Consider the following 21,255-nt stretch of genomic DNA (forward strand, 5'->3'; position numbering starts at 1 on the left):
CCTGATATCAACAAGGGGGTGGATGGTAGGGAGAGAGAGGGGGCAAGCACCCTCCTATGCTCAGAGTGTCATCTGTGCACCCTGCCATCTTGAGGATCCATCACCCCATCATTCCTCATCCACACCATTTGGATGAGTGTCCTATGCCTGCTGTGAGAGATTACCACAAACGTCATGGTTGAAAATGACACAAATGTATGCTCTTATAGTTCCAGAGTTCAGAGATCTAAAATGGGTCTCATCATGGATGCAGCTGGAAACCATCATTCTTAGCAAACTATCACAAGAACAGAAAACCAAACACTGCATGTTCTCACTCGTAGGTGGGAACTGAACAATGAGATCACTTGGACTCGGGAAGGGGAACATCACACACTGGGGCCTATCATGGGGTGGGGGGAGGGGGGAGGGATTGCATTGGGAGTTATACCTGATGTAAATGACGAGTTGATGGGTGCTGACGAGTTGATGGGTGCAGCACAGCAACATGGCACAAGTATACATATGTAACAAACCTGCACGTTATGCACATGTACCCTAGAACTTAAAGTATAATAATAATAATAATAAAATAAAAATAAAATAAAATAAAATAAAATAAAATAAAATGGGTCTCATGGGATGAAAATCAAGGTGTCCGCAGGGCTGCTTCCTTTTGGGAAGCTCCAGAGGAGAGCCCATTGTCTTGCCTTTTCCTCTTTCTAGAGGCTGCCTACTTTAACAGGGTGTGGTGACGTGCGCCTGTGGTCCCAGCTACTTGGGAGGCTGAGGTGGGAGGAACGTTTGAGCCTAGGAGGTGGAGGTTACAGCAAGCTGAGGTCACACCACTTCACTCCAGCCTGGGTGACAGAGTGAGACCCTGTCTCAAAAAAAAAAAAGGTTTAAAGGCTGCCTACCTTCCTCACTTGTGGCTGCATCACAGTGACCTCTTGCTTTCATGGTCATGTCTTTTTCTCTAACTCCGACCTTTTGCCTCCCTCTTATAAACAGCCTGGTGTTCATGTTAGAACCACCGGATAATCCAGGATAATCTTCCATCTCGAGATCCTTAACTTAATTATATCTGTGAAATCCCTTTGCCATGTAAGAGGACACATGCACAGGTTCCAGGGACTAGGACATGGACCTCTTTGGGGCTATTATTATTATTATTATTATTAAGACAGAGTCTTGCTCTGTCACCCAGGCTGAAGTGCAATGTCACGATCTCAGCTCACTGCAATCTTTGCCTTCTGGGTGCAAGCGATTCTCCTGCCTCAGCCTCCGGAGTAGCTGGGATTACAGGCGTGTGCCACCATGCCTGGCTAATTTTTGTATTTTTGGTAGAGACAGGGTTTCACCATGTTGGCCAGGCTGGTCTCAAGCTCCTGACCTCATGATCCGCCCACCTCAGCCTCTCAAAGTGCTGGGATTACAGGCGTGAGCCACTGCACCCAGCCTGGGGCCATTATTCTATGGACTACACCACCCTGGGCACTTGGGGTCATCCCACATTCATCCCTTACACTGGTTACTCTTGCTGCATCACACACCACCCCACAACTTAGGAGTGTGAGACAACCATTTTGTTATGCACACTATTTTGTGGCTCAGGAATTCAGACAGGACACAATGGGAATGGCTTGTCTCTGCTCCAGTGATGTCTAAGGCAACAGCTGGTAAGACCTGATCCTTGGGAGTGACTCAACAGCTGGAGGCTGGAATCATCTGGAGGGCTCATCGCTCCCTTGTCTGGTAGTGGATGCCAGTTGCTGGCTGGGACCTCACCTGGGGCTGCTGACTTGAGGCCTCTTCTCACGTGCTGAGGTCACCTTACAGCACAGCAGCCTCTAGGGAAATGGACTTCTTACACAGTGGCTCAAGTTTCCAAAACTCAAGTGTCCCAGCAGGCACTGCAGAAGCTGCATTGCCTTTTGCAACCCAGCCTCAAAAATCACATAGAATCAGTCATTTTTGCTGCACACTATTGCTCAAAGCACTCACAAATCCAACCAGGTTCAAGGACAGGGGAAATAGATCTTATGTCCTGATAGAAGGTGGTAAAGTCACTTTATAGAACAGCCAAGGAGAGGGAAGGCAGGGTTTTCTCCACCTGCCTCACTAAGCAACCATTTTTTCTCTGGTGTCTCTCTACCCGCCCCCAGAACTCTACCTGGAAATGGCTCAGGTCTTCTGATCTGATCCCACAGTCCTTGGGGGTGGTGTTGCCACCTCCTTGGGGTTCATCCAGAGAGAAGGAATCTGCAGCATCCTCATTATTTTCCCTCCAACTTTCTCTCTTCTCTTAAACGAAGGCATCCATTCCAGGTGTGGGAGAGGCAGTGGTGAGGTTTCTCTTTTTTATGTTCTCTCTAAAACTTATTGTCCATGTCCTAAGTTCTTTCCATCCCCCTAGGGATCCACATTTTTAAAACTAGAAAGCTAAGAGTTTGCTCAAAAATGCAATTTTTACCTCATTCCTTCTCTGAGGGGAAAAGCGTCAAAAATTCTTATCTCTACTTGGATGGGGTGAAGAAGAAAGTCAAGGGGTACAAGGATATGGATGGAGGTGATACTATCACTAAACATTTGCAAAAATGTTGTCTTGCCACTGGTACAATTCCCACAATAATTTGTGTCTTCTGTTGAGGTCTCCAAGGGACTTTACCCTGAATAAATAATACCCATTTTCCCAATCCAGTATGCAAACAAAATAAGGAGTACATATGGGGTCCAATGAATCATCTATCTTCGTTACTGTTAGTAGCCGTGCTGAAGGAGGGGGTCATAGGTCTGTACTATGGATTAAATGTTTGTGTCCCCTCGAAATGCATATGTTGAGGCCCTACTCCCCAGTGTGTTGGTGTTTGGAGATGGGATCTTTGGGAGGTAATTAGGATTAGATGAGGCCATAAGGTTGGGGTCCTCATGATGGGATTAGGGACCTTATAAGAAAAGATACCAGAGAGCTAGAGAGCTTGCTTGCTTGCTTTCTCTGTTTCTGTCTGGCTTTCTCTCTCTCTCTCTCTCTCTCTCTGTCTCTCTCTCTCTCTCTCTCTCTCTGTGTGTGTGTGTGTGTGTGTGTGTGTGTATCTCTCTCTGTCTCTCTCTCTGTCTCTGTGTGTGTGTGTGTGTGTGTGTGTATCTCTCTCTCTCTGTCTCTCTCTCTCTCTCTCTGTGTGTGTGTGTGTGTGTGTGTGTGTATCTCTCTCTCTGTCTCTCTCTCTCTCTCTCCACACACACACACAAAGTAGTCATGAGAGCACGTAGCAAGATGGCAGCTGCCTAAAAACGTTGTCTAAGCTACCCAGCTGGGCATTTTTATGGCAGCCTGAGCTGAATAATATCATCTGTTAGCCATGTGGGCTGCAAATACACAACCCAGAATGAGGCTGGCATACCCACACAGGTGTAGGCAGTGCTGCGGGGAATGCCCCAACCCATGCTAAGATGCAGAACAAAGGAGACTCAGGGTCTCAGGGGAGTGCCCCGGGGAGGAAGGGTGCAGCTGAGCCAGACACTTCCAGAGTCAGAGAGAAGCTGAAATATCCTCTGGAGAAAACCCCTCCTCCTGGAAACCAGGAGTGGGGAAAGGTGTTCCCCTTAAATGTCATCTATGGCTGCTGAATGATGCATGTTTTCATTCACTTATTCATTCAGCAAACATTTACTCAGTATCTACCCTTTATCAATTGTTTATTTCTATGGGGGAAAAAGACCTGCCAAAATCCTAGTAGCATAAAACGCCACAAATTCACTATCTCACAATTTCTGTAGGTCAGAAATCTAGTCATGGCCTCACTGAATTCTCTGCTCAGGGTCTCACTGGACTGAAATCAAGGTGTCAGCCAGAGCTGCACTTCTCATCTAGGTCTCAGGGTCTTCTTTCAAGCTTATTGGTTATTGGCAGAATTCATTTCCTTGTGCTTGTAGGACTGAGGTCCCAGGTGTCTTGTTAACTGTCAGCCAGGGTCTGCTCTCAGCTTTTAGAAGTGGCTCTCAGGTCCATCTTAGCAACAGAAAACCTCCCTCGTGTAAAATCCCTCTCATTCTTTGAATGTCTCTGACTTTCCCTTCTGCCACCAGCCAGAGAAACCTGTCTGCTTTTAAAGGACTCATACGATTACATCAGGCCCATCCAGATAATCTTCATAATCTCCATATTTCAAGGGCAAGTGATTCGGCACTTTAACAACATCGGCAAAATCTTTTCACAGCAATACCTACATCCACGGTTGAATGAATAATCAGGGACTGGGAATCTTGGGGGTCATCTTTGAATTCTGCCTGCAATATACCCCACGAGAGGCAAGAAACAAGGACACAGAGATGACTATGGCGAAATACTCATCCACAAGGGACGTATAGTAAAATGGATACAGCAAATACAGAGAAGTAACTAGATTACTGGGCAATAATTGCTAACTCAAGGTTAAGTGCAAGGTTCTGTAGGACTTCAGAGGAGGCAGGATTAACTCTCTTTGGGAGAGTACAGGAAGGTTTCCTAAAGAAAGTGACATTTGATCTGTGTCTTGAGGAAGAAGGAAGCCATTCCAGGTACAGGGTGCACCATTTACAAAGATGGAAAAGACCATGGAAAATGTAGGGAGTGACAAGGAATCCAGCAATGTTAAATTGTAGAGGACAAGATGAGAAGAGGCAGAAGACTGGGCTGGGAATGCTGGTTTGGACAAGTTTACGCAAGATCACACCTGCCACCCCAAAGAAGTAGAAAGCAATAAAAGATTGTAAGCAAGGAGGTGACCAAGCAAGATCTGTGTTTTGGTGACAGCATGAATAGTAGAGGTAAAAACTGGAGCCAGGGAAATGAGTTAGTTGGTATTTACAGAATTTCAAGTTCCTTGAACTGTCTTAGCCAGGTAAGGCTGCTATAGAACAAATAACCAGAGACTGGTTGGCTTAAACAAGAGACATTTATTTCTCACAGTTTTGGAGGCTTGCAAGTCTGAGATCAGGGTGCTAGCATGATCAGGTTCGGGTGACAGCTCTCTTCCTGGCCATCTTCTTGCTGTGTCCTTACTTGGAGGGAAGCAGGGAGAGAGAAAGTGAGTTCTCTGGTGGTTCCAATCCCATTAAAATGGGAGAAGTTCCCTTGTCCCCCTCACAGGGCATGCAATGAGGGTGTGGCTTGCTTCTTCAGTGCCCCACTGTTCAAACCTCTATGGGAGTGTACAGATGGGCAGGCCGTGAGGCTTCAACTCCACAGCAGTGCCTAGGGGTGAATGTTTGTAGCTCCTGAAGCCCCAGTGGGTGGGTGTTACAGCGTACTCTTTTAGTTTAGCTGTCTATAGGCGGCTTGTGTTAACCAGCTCAATTAGACCCCCTTCCTTATCACAAGGACAGAGGGATTTCTGTATTCCCGGGTTTCTTGCCTTGGTGTACCAGAAGAATCTGATCACACGTGGGCTTGGAGAATGAGTGCAAGGTTTTATTGAGTGGAAGTAGCTCTCAGCAGATGGGGCAGCCAGAAGGAAGATGGTTTTCCCCTGGAGTCAGGCTTCTCAGTGGCCCAAATCTTCTCCAACTGCCCCTCTAGTCTGGCTGCCTGTATCTACCTGAGTCTCGGGTTTTTATAGGACCAGGATGAGGGTGTGGTGGTCCAGGGTGGTCTTGGAAAATGCAACGTTTAGATGCAAACCAGGAGTGCCTGTCCTCACCTAGTCTGTAGGGGTGGAGCCCTGGCCAGGGACCCGCCTTTCTCTACCCAGCACTCCAGTATCACCATCATGAAGGCCCCACCTTCATGATCTAATCACTTCCCAAAGGCCCCGCCCACTCCCTAATATGATCACATCGCGGATTAGGATTTCAACATATGAACTGGGGGGCAAGGGAGCACAAACATTCAGCTCTTCAACCCTTGGCACTGATTCTTATGCTCTCAGATGGAGCAACATTGTAATAGATTCATACATGAAGAACTGTGGCAGGCAGCCAGGTGTCAGCCATGTGAAATACGTACCGCTAGTAGCATGTGTGGCCATGAGATGGTTTTAAATGATGTGCAGGTATAGACAAAATAGCTCTGACTCGGAGAAAGTTATAACTTTTCAATTCTCTTCCCATCCTTTTAATGAGCTCAAAAAAAGAAAAAAAAAACAAAAACAACTCAGTTTGGTGCTACCCTGTCTCTAACAACTTTCTAACACCTTTCCCCTCCATCTCTACCTTCTGCAAATAAGAGTATCTAGCTAGCTCAATAGTGCTGGGCTTTTTTCCCCATGTTTATTTTCACTGTTACCTTTCATTGATTCATTTGAAAATTCAATATTGGATTTTCTTGTTTCTATTGTGACAAAGGCTTCTTTAGTATTAGTATGAAATAAGTGCATTTAAGTTTTAAAAATGTGAATCAATGTAAATAAAATGTTTTCTTTTCCTTTTCTTTTTTTTTTTTTTTTTTTTTTTTGAGACAGTGTCTAGCTTTGTTACCAGGCTGGAGTGCAGTGGTACAATCTCGGCTCACTGCAACCTCTGCCTCCCTGGTTCAAGCAATTCTCCTGCCTCAGCCTCCTGAGTAGCTGGGATTACAGGCACTCACCACCAAACCTGGCTTATTGTTTTGTATTTTTTAGTAGAGATGGGGTTTCACCATGTTGGCCAGGCTGGTCTCTAACTCCTGACATCAAATGATCCACCTGCCTCAGCCTCCCAAAGTGCTGGGATTACAGGTGTGAGCCACGACCCTGGCTGAATAAAATTTATAGGTAGTACCTTTGCTGCTGGGACAAAATTGGTGAAGGTGGTTTGCACATGAGTTAATTTGCAAGCCACAAGTATAGTGGGAAGCAGGCAGGATTTGTAATCAATCAAATGTGGGCTCAAGACCTGCTTCTAACTTATCAGCTGTATGGCCCATGGATAATTCATAAACTTCTATAAACTTCTGTTTCCTCCTACAAATTAAGGAGACAATATACTATTCAGAAGGCTGTTTAAAAGATTAAATGACATAAAGAAGCACCTCCCAGGCAGCCATGTACATAGTAGGCACTTGCAGTCCTGGTCACAGTGTATATCCTTAAATAATGGAAACCTCTGTTTTTGGCAACAGCAAACAGGAACTTAACTCCAGCACCTACTGAGTATCTATGCTTGATAAATGAGTTCTTATTTGCTTAGGATCTGGGACCTGTGGCGGGGGATCCTTCATGAGCAACAACTAAAATCAAGAAAAGCTTTGATTTGGAGAGTGGGCCAGCTCAGGCATCATGGACCAAGAGGCCTCTCTAGCCCCTTGTCCTGGCCTCCAATATTTCACAATGCTACCTATACCCTGCAGGGCTCAGTGGGGAGTAGATCTAGAATATTCAGATATATGTATAAATAAAGATACGGATAATAACTCCCATTTTATTTATCTATCACTGTATAATAAACCACCCCAAAAGTTAATAATGTTAAACAACTACAGTCTTATGATCATCTCATGATTCTGTGGGTTGACTAGGTGGAGTTGGATGGTTTTCCTCTACATAATGTCAGGTGAGACTAGAGTCAACTGGGAGATCAATTAGGCTGGAGCATCCAAGATGGCTAAAATCTGTGTATTAACCAGGATCTCAGGTGGAGCTATTGTCCCTATCACCTTGGTTTTCGCTCCATGTGGCCTCTCCATGAAACTTGGGCTTCCCACAGCATGGCAGCAGGACCCTAAAAGGAAGGAAACAGAAATTGCCAGTCTCTTAAGACTTGGATTTAGATGTCTCAGAATATCACTTTCATTGCATCCAAAGCAATCACAGGACAAGCCCGGATTCCAAGGGAGGGGAAGTAAACTCCACCTCTTAATGGTGACGTATTTTTCAAAAAGGGAAGGAAAGGATTGAAAAAAGCCATCTTAGAAGACTACCACACCTTCTAAAGCTTTCACTTTTTGCGAAAGGTTTTTATTCTTGAAATATGTGTATATTTCAACCAAGCAAATATGTACCTAGGAATTTATCCTAAGGAAGTAATCACAGATGATTCAAAAGATTTGACACAAGGTTGTTCATTGGAATAAAATTGAAACTACCCAATGCCCAACAACAGGGGACCAACTAAGTCTAAAGGTGGTTGAGGACAGTGTTTTAAAAGTCTATTATCTGGGAAGCAGGTAAAATTAAGCTTAAATCCCAACTCCATTACTTAGCATCTGTGTGATGTTGAGCAAGGTACAGTACTTAAGCTCTTTAAGTCTCAGTTTCTATATCAGTAAGACAAAGATAAAATATAGATTTTTGTGATGATTCAATGAGATGATACATATAAAAGGCTCAGCACATGGTAAATGATCAATAATTGTGAACTATTATTATTTATGATAGTCGTTAGTGCTATCACACTAGTGCAAATCTTTCCCCTTCTCTCCATTTCCAGGCACACAATATTTCCATGGATCTTTGCAGTTAACTTTTGGTTCTGACCAATGAGTTGTAAGTGAAAGTGGCATATGTTACTTCCTGGCTGAACATTTACTTGTCCAACATTATTGATTCTGAAGCTCCTAAATCCTGTCAGATAAGGGTCTGTCTACTCCATGGATATACTTAAAGCAAACGGGGATCATACCACATAAAGCAAAAACCACCTTTGTCTTATTCCTCATCGTTTTCTCTTTATATGGTGCAAGTTCAGTCCATGCTAAACTCTGAACAATTTAAAGACACTGCAACACATCAGAGGCCCCTCATCCTTGCTAGTGTCCATGAGCTCCAAGTGCTCTGAAGATATGAGAACCCAGTAGACCATTTAGACGGTTACCTGGCTTCCCGCTGGCCTGGCCCATTCCACCCTACGTACAATCTGTCACCCTGCCAGAAGCAGGTGGCAATGAGGTGGCAGCCAGGGAAACTTGGCTTATAGAAAACCTTCCTAAGTGATTGATCATCCAGAGGAGGTGCAGCCTCAAAATAGGAATAGCTTCGTTAAGGTTTGGGTAATTGCCATGGAAACAGACAGAACTAGACTTATTTTAAAGGGGGAGGGGGCAGGGAGTGGAATGGCCTGGAAGGGGCATAATAAGGTAAGCGATATCAAAATCTTGAAGTTGGTGTGGCCGGGCGGGACGGGACAAGAGGGAGGAATGGGGGGCGGGGGTTCCCATATTTTTTTATTTTCTTTTTACTATTTTGGTTCACCCTGGGTGAGGTGGAGGTGGGGAGGAGATCAGGGATCGGTAAATTCTGATGTTGATGGCAAGTAAATTAGGTTCTTAGATAGCCGGTACCAAATGAGGTTGAGAAAGACGTGGCCTAAGCTGGATTACAGTCATCAAGAAGTTAACAGAATCCTGTAAGAGCCCCTCCAAGTCGCCTTTCAGGCCCGAGAGCATCACGCAAGAGACTCCTTCCCAGGATAGAATCTTGTTTTATGGGCGGTTAAAATGCCAACAAACAGACCCTACATCAGCAATAACGGAACAAACAGGTGCAGACCAGTAAGAAAGTTTTGCCTATGAGCTGTTTTAATTTTTGTTGCAAAGGATTTCTGGGGAGCCAAGCGGTATGTCAGAAATTAGAGCCCTGGGGCAGAACTTACAAAAACCTTTTAGCTACTTCCTTCTTCCCGGCCTCGGAAATGAAAAAACCAAAAGGTCACCCAGCGCGTCCGCCACCCAGTCAGCCCCAAGGCCAACCGTCCTCACCCCAGTCCGGGTCCTCGCCACTGGCCTCTCCGCTGCACACGGCCACCTGTTGATGCCCTCGCGCCCAAAGCCGAGTTGCAAACGGCCGCTAGAGTTCGTTCTAATTCCCCAGAGCAGAGCTGGCCGGGAAGCCCCGACGCGACGCGCCTGCTAATCTGCAGGGCGGGCGGGGACTCCGCAGAGCCTCTCAGCTCTAGGCTCCCTTTGTTTTCTGGCTGCGCTCGGAGCCTCGAAACTAGCCCCCAGACCGCATCCCCTAGTCCCCGCCCAGGAGCTGCCCAAGAGCCCACAGGCTAGCCCAGGGGAAACAAGGTCCATCTGGGCAGGAATGCGCGGTGCAGACAGGTTGCCGCGTGAGATCCCGAAGTGTGCCCGGATCCCGAATTCCTTAGAGCTCTTTAGCCCAGCGCTGTGGCAGGAGCGCGGCGTCCGGAATACAAGTTCATGGTTCCGAGGCCGCAGGCGAAGGGCAGTGCGATCCACAGCCGCCTTTGCTCTAAGGCGCCGAGGGGAGCCAGGGGGCTGCCGCGGTGAGAGCTCCGCTCCCGCTGGGAACATTGGAGTCCTAGTTGCGAAAGCGACCCGCCTAGCTTCCGAGGGACTTCTCTGCGAGCACCGCAGGCGTGTGCATTTCTTCGAATCTGAGAATTCTAGCGAAAGCGGGCTCTACCAGAGTTTAAGTCGGCCCCTGGGGCGTCTGTTTGTTTATTGGCTCTTAAAGGAAAAAGTTCGAGGATCTTTAACCAGCCTCAGACCTGGAGCAGGCGGAAATCCCGGAATCTCCCCCAAGCAAAAGTGATCTAACTTCAAGTCGTTATATAAGTGGGGGCTCCTTCTTCCCCTCCCTACGCCGAGCCTTCTCATTATCATTCCTGGAGTAAAATGTGTCTCGCTCAACATAGTTTTAAAATCGTTATTATTATTTTTCTGAGCCTGAAACCGGGCCAAGGCGCAGGCAGCGCACAGGGTGCCTGGTGGCCCCACCCGCGTACAGCCCCTTGCAGAGGGTCCGGGGGCCCGGGTGCCGCCAGAGCCCGGCCTGCAAGCGCGCCCTTCGGTCCCACGGTCCGCCACTCCACGTGGTCAAGATCAACAGTTTGTTGAGCTCATCAGTGACACCTTGAACTTTTCATAAAGAAAATGGGTATTGCACGGAGAGGGTTTGGCTGCGGCCGCCGCGCGGGGTCGTGCTTAATATTCAATGATCTCGCTCGCGCCTCCCCCTCCTCTTCTCGCAGAAATTCCACCGAGTCCGTTACTGGGCTCAGACTTTTAAGTTAATTTACTTCCCCCCTACCTTGGCCAGTAACCAGCGCCTTTAGGGCTAGCCTCCCCCCCAGCTCCTGCTTGAAAAATGACATTTCGCCGGTGTCTCCGGAGGGGGCTGAATTTCACTTTGTAACTTTCTGCGGAACCCGAGCCCGGGTGGCAGCTCGGGTGGTGGTATCGTATGCAAATACGCATGCTGACGTTACAGATCATGTGGGTTTTGGCGTAGATTCCCCACTGATCGAGGCATTTTTTTTCCCTTTTTTTTTTTTTTCCTTTTTTTTTCTTTTAAAAATTTTGGCCACCGTTCTCCGTACGGGGGCTTTTTCTGTCTGTCTGTCTGACAGACTGGCTTTCCCCCTCTTTCCCACGGAGCCCGAGCCGGGCGCCCGGTGGGGAGTGGGGAGTGGGTGGGGGGAGCCAGCAGAGTTCCATTTTGGAACGCCCGTGCCGCGTCTCCGCATTCCCAGCCCGGGTCCCCGCGTTCCCAGCCCCGGCGCAGGTAAGAAACTTCGCCTCGGCGCGGAGCCCCCCCAGCCGGCGCCGCCAGCCCCGAGCCCCGCACGCCGGGCGCCGGCCACTCCAGCCCAACTTTCCCACCGCCGCCGTCGCCGCCGCGGCTCCCGAAAATGTGTTGTTAATGGGACTTGGCCGGGTTTGTGATTGGAAGGGGGGTACGGAAGGGGGGGGTGTGCAGGCTCTTTTTGCGGGTGGGAGGAAATGAGCGGATACAGAGAGGGAAGGAGATTTTTTTTTTTTAAGAGTTTTGATTACAAGTTTGGATAAATGGGAGCCAGAGCGAGGAGGAGGAGGAGCAGGAGGAAAAACATGTCTACGTTTCCCTATGTCGACATAAGCCACAAAAAAATATGGCGTCCGCTTTCGACAGGGCGTTACGTAGACCCGACTGTTTTTATTTATTTATTTCGTGGCCGTCTCCCTCCCTTCTTGGCCAAACTGCGGCGCTTTGTGCAAACGGGGCAGGTCCCGCGGGGACTCCACCGGGACGTGGCCCCGTCTCCGCGCGTTTTGGCAGGCGGGGGGCTGCGTGTGTCTGCTCCCCTCCCTCCCCCTCTCCCCTCGCTCCCCTCTCCCGGTGACGATTCGCCGTAATGTGGTGGCAGGAAGCATGACGCCGTGGGCCGAGGCTGCCTCTGCTCTCGTCGCTCCCGGCGGCTGCAGGCAGCGGGCGCGCAGCGCGGGCGGCAGCCGAGCTACCTGGCGGGGGCAGGGCCGGAGCGCGGCGCTGTCCTCACCCCCGCTCAGGTGCAGGGGGAGTCCGCGCGGGGCGGCGGGCCCAGGGGGGCCGCGGGACCCCCGGACCTGCTGTCCGCCGCCGGCTGGCCGGAGCCTCTGCCAGCCCGAGCCCACGTTCGCCCCCCTGAACGGCAGCTGCCGCTTTTCGTCTGCCCCACAAGAGGTTAATCTTTGTTGGTGTTGCAGCTTCTTTGTGGCTTCCCCAGGACTCGGTATCCTCGGCTTTGCAAACTTGCCCTTTTCCCAGCCGCTTTGCAGGAGGCTGCGGAGACGAAGATGAGCGGAAAGTTGGAAACCAGCAGGCATCACAGGACGGTCCCTTTGGCCTCGTAGCTGTGCTGAGCCTGGGAGGCGGAGGAGGAGGTGGAGGCGGCGGAGGAGGAGGGTTTGTCAGGCTGGGGAGAAAACTTGATGGGGAAGTCAAATTGTGATTTGTTCAGGTTTCCACCTGATTGATAGGCTTCAAAGCCAGTGGGGTCTCTACCTTCAGCTGTTTCGCGGTGGCCTTTTGTTTGTCTGGGGCGTGGAGAAGGAGGGAAGTCGATGAATAAGGACTTTCCCTCGACCCCTCCCCTTTTAAAGAGTGGTTGCTCAGCTTGGCCCCCTGGGAGACTGACTTTTAGGCCCTGGAGTTCTTCCCCAACCTGCTCTCTGATCACTTTCTCTCTCTTAACTTACCAGATCCCCAGGTCTCAGGCAGGCCCCGATGAGCAGAATGGAGGAGTTAGGAGGAGAGGATTCTTTCCCCAGCACTTCTTGAATTGCCCAGACCTCCCACAATTACCCTCTTAAAACCACACACACAAATACACACACACTTACTCACTCTCTCCTTTATATATGGCAGAAATTAATGCCTGTAGAAGTGAAGGGGGTGAGGTTCTGAGAGCTCTTCAAGATTTGAGTCAAAAGGTGATTTTCTGTTTATGAGGGCGGCGAGTTTAAGCAGTTCACTCCCAGGGCAGTAATGTCAAAAAGCGTTTGGATGACGACCAAGTGGAATAAATATCTTGTAAAATGGCATGTTTAATAGTAAAAATAGATTAATGGAGCCGTCAAGTGGTTGAATGGGACTAGCATAAAGGTTTAAGTTTAAAGGGAAAGTTACAGAAGGCTGTATATACAGCTTCTTTTAAGGCCAGAAGGGAAAAAAAATCTACAAGTAAGGCTGAAATGTGTCACTGACAATAATTGGACTGGTGATGTGTGGAAATATCATCGCTGTTTAAATGCTTTGCTCCGCGATTGTTCTCTTGTGCTCTTGTACCTTTCCTTCTAGCCAGGTTTGCTGTCAGCTAAAGGATGCACCTGAAGATCGTGCTTCAGGGGAAAATGCAAGAAACCAAGATTTTGGGGCACATCAGGTGTATCAACTAATGTCCATTTAAAGGGGAAAAATACCACTGTTTGTTGGCACTGAAGAAAGGGTATTCCTGTGATGTAAGTGCAGTGTATCTTGACTTGCTGAAAGGGGGCCCCACCCCGCCTTTCTCATCCACATCAGGACCATGTGATTCAGCGGGGTGCTGTGCACTTATCAAAAGGAATCATGGCAATGTTTGATAGCAGTTGCTAACACTGTTACAGTGTGTGAGGCACAATGCTGTATATTTTACGTGCTTTATCGTTTAATTCTCACCACAACCCTGTGAGCTAAGTACTACTATTATCCTCCGTTTATGGTTGAGGAAACAGAGGCTCCAAGAGGTGAAGAAACTTGCCTGAGCGACCAGGCAAAAAGCAAATCCAGGCCTAACTTCATAGCCTTAACCAGTCTATTGTAGCAGCGTCCAGTGTCATAGTTAGAATAAAAAGGTAAAGGGTCAAGTCCAGGCAGAAAAGAGGGAACAGTAGCCACTGTCCCGAAGTCTGAACTCCAGAATTTACCTGGATTTTTTTCCTTTATTCATTTATTTAGCAACTGTGGGTTGATTTCATTTATTCACTCAGCAACTATAATGTTCATTATACTAATAAGAACCCATAGCCATTAAGCATTTTTGTATGCCAGGCACCATCCCAAGTGCTTATGACTAGACTATTTTGTCTTCATGACAACTCTGATGTAAGTCCTCTCATTCTCCTTTTTCTAGATGAGGAGGCACAAGCCCAGAGAAGTTAGCTAACTTGCCCAAGACCAAACAGCTAATAAGTGGAGTGGCAGCCCCCAGAACGCACGCACTCTGCCGTTGCAATGCAGAGCGCATAACCAGATGTTATGGAAACGCTGGGGAGACAGAGCCCCCCGGGCTGAAACACAAAGCACTGCATGCTCCAGACATTATGGAGATGCTGGTGGGATACAGACTCCCTGCCCTCTAGGAGTTTGAGCTGACTGCAGGGAAGCACTCATTAAACCAAATCAAGCAGGCTTAGATAACTGCTATAATTGAGAAAACTAACCACTGTGGAAGCACAAGGAAAGGCATGATTCTTCTGCTCTGAGGGGATCACAGAGGGTCTCCTAGAGGTGGGAGCAGCTGAACTGCCCCATGAATGAAGAGGAACAATGTCTGGAGGTGTAGCCAATATCATTGCATTCAGCTGCTAGCAGCAGAATCTTGACTACCAGTGACTTAACCAGATAGGGACTTTTTTGTGTCAGACAACAATGGGGCGGGGAGTAAAGGGGGATGATGCNGATAGGGACTTTTTTGTGTCAGACAACAATGGGGCGGGGAGTAAAGGGGGATGATGCCTCAGCTGATAGGGACGTTTTTGTGTCAGACAACAATGGGGCGGGGAGTAAAGGGGGATGATGCCTCAGCTGTACCATTGGGAACCCAGACTACTTCTTTCTACTTTGCGATGCTTAGAGTGGAGGCCTTTGGCCTTAGGTTTATCAACTCATGGTAGGAAAGTGGTTGCTATGTCTCTAGGCCACACATTTGCATTCCAAGAAAGAGAAAAAAGGATGAATGAGGCTCAGAGAGCTTTTACCTGGTACAGCTTCACTGCTCTATCTGGGAAGGGGCACCCCTCTCAGGGACTTCTGTCCTTAGCTCATCGACCAGAGCTGTGCTACGTGGTTACTATTGCCAGGGAAGAGCAATCAAGTATTTTTAGTTGGACCCATTGCTGTCATGAGCAAATTGGGGTTCAACTTGTAAGGAAGAAGGGGTGAAAGGAGGAACGGTTGTTGAGTTGGCAGGGAGGGCATGTGCTGCCAAAGATGAGAAAGAAGGGCCCTGGGAGCGGTGGACAGGTAACCTGGGGAGGTGGAGAGGGGGAGGCAGGGAAGGCTGTGCAAAGAGATGATGCCAGGCTTGGGGGTGGACCAGGAGGAGGTTGGCTTTTAATCTCTAGGTACTGGGAAGCTATGGCAGGTTTCTGAAGAGGAATTGTCACGTGTTTGGGGAAGGGAAGACTGAGACTGACAGCAGAATACCTTGTGCAGACAAACGAGCTTAGTTCCTATTTGAAATAAAACGAGTTCTGGAAAGTTTCAGGCCAGGGGACCCGTTTTGCCTCAGGGCAAAAAGAAGACAGTGTGCAACAAAGAAGTGAGGGATGATTTTCTTTTAGGTCCTGTCAATAAGAATCCAAACTTAACCTGATGTGAGTCAGCTGTTACAGGGAGGCAATCAGCTCGCCTTTCTGGATAATTCAGTTAGCGGGACTGGAAAAACTGGAAGGGGGTGCCATTTACTCTCCAAACACTACACTTGCCTTTTTCCTGACCTTGGGGGTTCCTGGGCCCCAGCTGCAGCTCCAGCACTCATCAGCAGGACACCTTCGGCCATGCCCCTCACCATTGCTTTAAATCAAGGAGATGATATCAGAGGATGCCAGAGGCCTTCCCAGCACCAGATTCCCCAGACTGGATTCCTCCAGCAAGGGCGAGCCTCTCTGATTCTCTTTGCTCAGGGTATTACCTTTATAATTTTGAGCTATTACTTACCTCAGTTTTCTTATCTCTGAAATGGAGATCATTTTAGTAGTTGCTGTATGAGTTGTTAGGAAACATAAGAAAGTTGTAAAAAGGCTTAGCACACACCTCCCATATGAATTGTGCTCAACAAATCATCACTGCAACCACCTCAAGGAAGTGACTTTATTGTAAATTTGAGGTGCCAAGTAATTAGCATGTGTGGATTTCATCATCAATCCCAGGACGCTGACTGTCCCATCTCATTGTCATTCCCCTTCTGCCTCCCCCGACCCCCAGTACACACATGCACTCATTTTGTGGCAAGTCTGAGCAACTATTGAAATGGAAACCTGACCCTGGAATATCACAGTGAGATGCTGGTGCATTGTTCAGGTACCATAATGTGCTGTGTCATGGCCACATCCAGACAGTGCAGCTCAGGAAGGATGTTTGGCCGTGCACATGCCCCTTTGATAGACAATAAGGTAGACATTATTTTCTGTAGTGACGCGATTATTTCATTTTGAACTGAAACAAATCCTGATTCCCCTCCCCCACCCTTCTCTAATGCCCCCACCCTACACTGAACAGGTTGTGATTTTAAGAACATCCACCCACAGTCTGCTTCCTGTTCTTACACTTGTAATCATGCAGTTAAGAGGGGCTGATTGGCAGTGGTGTGTGTGTGTGTGTGTGTGTGTGTGTGTAACAGACCCCAAGGAGAAAAACAGTCCTGACAGCAGTATATCAGTTTCCACCTAAACTTTAAAATGGAATAGAGACACCAGGGCCAGAACCTGTTTTCTTGCTGATACCTCTCTTTACCCCCTGGTGGACAATATATACCTGTTAAAAGCCACAGTTCACACCCTTTCTTCCTCTTTCTCTCCACCCTACTCCCTAACATTAGAAACACTTAGTGGAGATTAATCTTGTTACACGATGTTTCACTGCAATGGTATTTAACACATAACAGAATCTGCAGTGAATGAAATTCTTGTGCTATTGATCCATAGGGGATCAATATGAAGGAATGTGAGCCAGGCATTCATTGTGGTGTAAGAGATTTGTGATATAGTTTAGGGGTGCACATACCTAGTTTCGGATGAAAGAGCGGGAAGCCCACGCTGAGTTTATCTTTCAGAGAGAAATCAGCAAAATCCAGGGACCATTTCCTGTCAAGTTCAGGGTCAGAGAATAGATTCATGGATCTCTGGGGCCTCAGGGAGTAGCCAGATTGAGTTAGCTCTTTCTTTGGAAGGAAATCTCCCTATTGGGGGCCCAGGGGCCACTTGGGAGAGACAGAAGGAACCTACTATTGAGGCAGAGAGGAAGAAGGTTATGAATGAGAGTTCCTGGGCTATAGCCTCTCCTTGTCCTGGTTGGATGCCTGCAACTGCAGCTGCTGGGCTCAAAAACATCTGCAGAAAACTGAGGAAGGACCAAAAGTCTAAGTTAAGGAGGCAGCGGCAGGCACTCATGCATGCCTGCGTACGCTGTGCAGAGGTGACCGTTTAAACCAGTGTTGCAGAAAGACTCAAGAAAAACAGTCCTCAGCAGGCCTGACATTTATGCCCCCACAGCCATCTCACCCCCCGCCCCCCCACAGCCTGGTACACTCTGGCTGGTGAAACTGAACAAATACAAAGCTCCCTACACAACCAGATGCACAAAGCTCCCCATATACCCAGACACAGCACAAGCACACGGTGTTCACCATGTTAAGAACAGCAACAGCCCCTGAAAAAGTAAGCACCTACTATGTGCTAGGCACTCTGCTAAACACTTTCCCTTCACGGTGTCATTTAATCTGACCCTGAGGAGCAAATTGAGAGTGGCGGTGTAATTCCACTTAAAAGGTAGGAAAAATGGGTTAGCATGGTGGCTCACACCTCTAATCCCAGCACTTTGGGAGGCTGAGGCAGGTGGATTGCTTGAGCTCAGGAGTTCGAGACCAGCCTGAACAACACGGTGAAAACCCATCTCTACAAAAAATAAAAAAGTAAAAAATTAGCTGGGTATGGTGACACACACCTGTAGTCCCAGCTACTTGGGAGGCTGAGACAGGAGGATGGCTTGAGCCGGGGTGGTCAAGGCTGCAGTAAGCCATGATCGTGTCACTGCACTCCAGCCTGGGTGAGGGAGCAAGACCCTGACTCAAAATAATAAAAAATTTTAAAAGATAGGAAACTAAAGCTCAGAAGGGTTAAGTACTTATTCAAGGTCACAGAAAGAAGGTAGCAGAGACAGAATTCAAACTCGGCTTAGTCTGATTCCAGAGCTTTCTGATATTGTACATAAGTCTTCTGGAGGCCTGGCCCACATCAGCCTGGAAGAGGTGTGGGGAGAAGGGACCGTTTTAGATCGTGCTTTGGGATAGTCTGATTGCTTTTCTGATAAGGGGTATAGAGGTGCATGCCTGCCTGCATGAATATGCGTGCACGTGTGCACATGAGAGTTTAGTCAAAACAGGAGAGCATTACAAATCCGCGCCTGTTATCTACAGCTCCCCCAAACCACCCCTCCTCAAAAGAGGCCACTGTAAAGCTTCTATTAGTGTCTCCAAGAGAACATTCTCCAGGGGCATTGCGCCCTCCACCCTCTCCTCCCCGGATCAGGAGGGAAGGAATCCCCGTGGGCCGAAAGCTGCAAAGTTGGAGCTGGAGGAGAATCTGGGTGCTCCTTTCAGGATGCAGAGTGGCCTCGCCAGCCAATGGGGGAAGGGGGTGGAGGAAGCAGGCGGAGGGAGGGTGGAGAATGGCTGTGTTGCTGTTTTTATACAATAAAAGAGGATCATTGTAATTGGGAGCCTTTGAATCATAACACGTCTGCCTATGGCTCTCCCCAGCTGCAGAGCCATTTAGTTAAATAGCGCACAGAAAACTCCTTTCAGCTGATATTACGTTCCCGCTGTTCTTAAAACATGAGACTGGGCTGAATGGCTCTAAGGACAAAGCCATCTCAGGCGTCCCCACCCCAGCCCCTGGGTATACCCAGAACCCCCCAGGGATCTCCATAGCCTGTGGAGGAGGAAGTTTAGAACTTATTTTCATTTGCATGGCACCCTGTCTTTTTGAAAATAGATTAAGATATTTGCACACAGCCTGGTCAGAGTTGGATGTCATAGTGAAGTTGTTTGTGGCAGTGGTGGTCTGGAGGGAGTAGGGAGAAGCCAGGAGGCCAGCACTGGTGGTGATGGGGTGTGCCTTTGCTTTTGTGTAGGGGAGGCAGAGAGGTAGATAATGCAGGGACGTGAACTGACAGTTGGAAGCTGGAGAAAGAGACTGCCTTCTGGCCAAGACATTTAGGGGAAAAGATGGGTTCCAGGCAGGAGAGGATTGAAGTGCCAGCTCTCCCCTAAGCTCTTCTAATAGAGAACTCTGAGGTTTCATTATCTTGTAGAACTGCCTGTTACTTTCTTCTGGGGAACTTTGTGCTAGAGAATTGATTCTGAGCATGTGGTGAATTTCTGCCAGAGACACGTAGTCCAGGAGAGCCCGAAGACTTCACGTTATTTCCAAGAACCAGGGCTCTTGGACAGAAAGAGCCACAGAACGGAAACGGTCTTGATCACTTCGCAGTTAATGGTAAACATTCTAAAGAACAGAGAACTTGCATTTGACAGTGTGAACTTGGACAGTGCCTGACTTTGGCGCTTTTAGAATGGGATTTATGGATTTCCTGGTACAGGATATATAATGTCCTCTGGAATCACTGAAAGAGGATTTTGAGAGGATGAGTCTAATAGCAACATGGTGCATTAGTAGGATCCAGGAATGCTCTAGCTGAAAAAAATTTTAGGGATCACGTAGCCCAACTGAGGCCAGGAAAGGTAAGATAATTGGCCCAAGGTTATACAGTCCTATGGGCATGTATTATTTTTCTTCTTCTCTACAGTCTAGCTAAGGCCCTTCTGTTTCCTGGGCCAGCCAGCTCATCACAGCATCTTCTCTCCCCGCTTCCATTCCTCTTTCCAATCAGCACTCACTGAGCGCCTCCCAAAGGAAGAAAACAATGTTCCTGCCTTCAGAAAGGTCACAGTCATTGGCACTTAGCCACAACACCTGCTGCCCATCCTCATGCTAGCCCTCACTGACATCACAAGCACAATTCTACATGCGTTTTGTGGGTGTGCTTGGACAATCCTAAGAGAGGTTGGGATTCTGTTTTGTTTTTTTTTGTTGTTGTTGTTGTTGTTGTTTTTGAGACAGAGTCTTACTCTGTCACCCAGGCTGGAGTGCAGTGGCATGATCTCAGCTCACTGCAACCTCTGCCTCCCGAGTTCAAGCGATTCTGCTGCCTCAGCCTCCCAAGTAGCTGGGACTACAGGTGCATGCCACCATGCCTGGCTAATTTTTGTATTTTTAGTAGAGACGGGGTTTCACCATGTTGGCCAGGCTGGTCTCGAACTCCTGACCTCAAGCAATCCTCCCATCTCAGCCTCCCAAAGTGCTGGGATTACAGGCATCAGCCACCATGCCTAGCCCGATGTTGAGATTCTGTTATCCCCATTTAACAGACAGGAAAGTACAAAGTGGGGAAGTCCTTTATCCAAGAGTTCTGGAAGCCAGACAGGCTTATGCCACACCTGATGTTCATCAAGCCTGGGCACATTTAACCCCTCCTGCCCTCCATGCACCTATGGCTCCAGCAAAAGGGCTGTGGTCCCTCCTCCATGGATTAGAACCTGTGGCTGAGCCACAGTCCAGCATGGAGGATAACAGCAAGGATGGGTGTGCATTCAGGGTCTTCCTCTGCCAACAGTCTTCCTCATCCATGATTTCCCCCAATTTATTGGATGCTTCAAGTATCCTCGCAGTGTAGCCCATGTCATTTGCACAGCAACCCTACAGAGTAGATAATACGAAGGTCAGAGCCAGAACTCAACACAGGTCTTTGGAATCCAAGACTTGAAGAGTTTCACCCACATCAGGCAGTTGCCTGCAGCAGTCGCTGCAGCCAGAGTAGCTGATTGGGAGACCTGTGTGGGCACAGGCAGGTCACTTAGAGACACAGGATCTTGGGTGACTGCTCACTTTAGTTCCCCAAAGTCCCCCTAAAAATAAAGGCACTTCAAGGGAATTTAGGCAACCTTTAAGTGAGCAACAGATACTTATTTAAACATAATAATAAGGGTTAAGATGATGTATAGGGGCCAGGCGCAGTGGCGCACACCTGTAATTTTGGGAAGCACTTTGGGAAGCCGAGGCCGGTTGATCACCTGAGGTCA

The 21,255-nt window shown here is 48.1% G+C and overlaps 1 protein-coding gene across 2 annotated transcripts in view; it reads left to right on the top strand.

The window, feature by feature from the left end:
* Positions 1-9,436: 9,436 nt before the first annotated feature.
* ZHX2 (zinc fingers and homeoboxes 2) overlaps positions 9,437-21,255 on the top strand; it is a 195,025-nt gene continuing 183,206 nt past the window's right edge. For both annotated transcript variants that reach the window (XM_025394760.1, XM_025394759.1), the window contains exon 1: positions 9,437-11,399. The gene's annotated coding sequence lies outside the window, so the exon portion shown is untranslated. The remainder of the gene's footprint in view (positions 11,400-21,255) is intronic.

The sequence above is a fragment of the Theropithecus gelada genome, chromosome 8 (genome assembly GCF_003255815.1).
Source record: "Theropithecus gelada isolate Dixy chromosome 8, Tgel_1.0, whole genome shotgun sequence".
Lineage (NCBI taxonomy): Eukaryota > Metazoa > Chordata > Mammalia > Primates > Cercopithecidae > Theropithecus > Theropithecus gelada.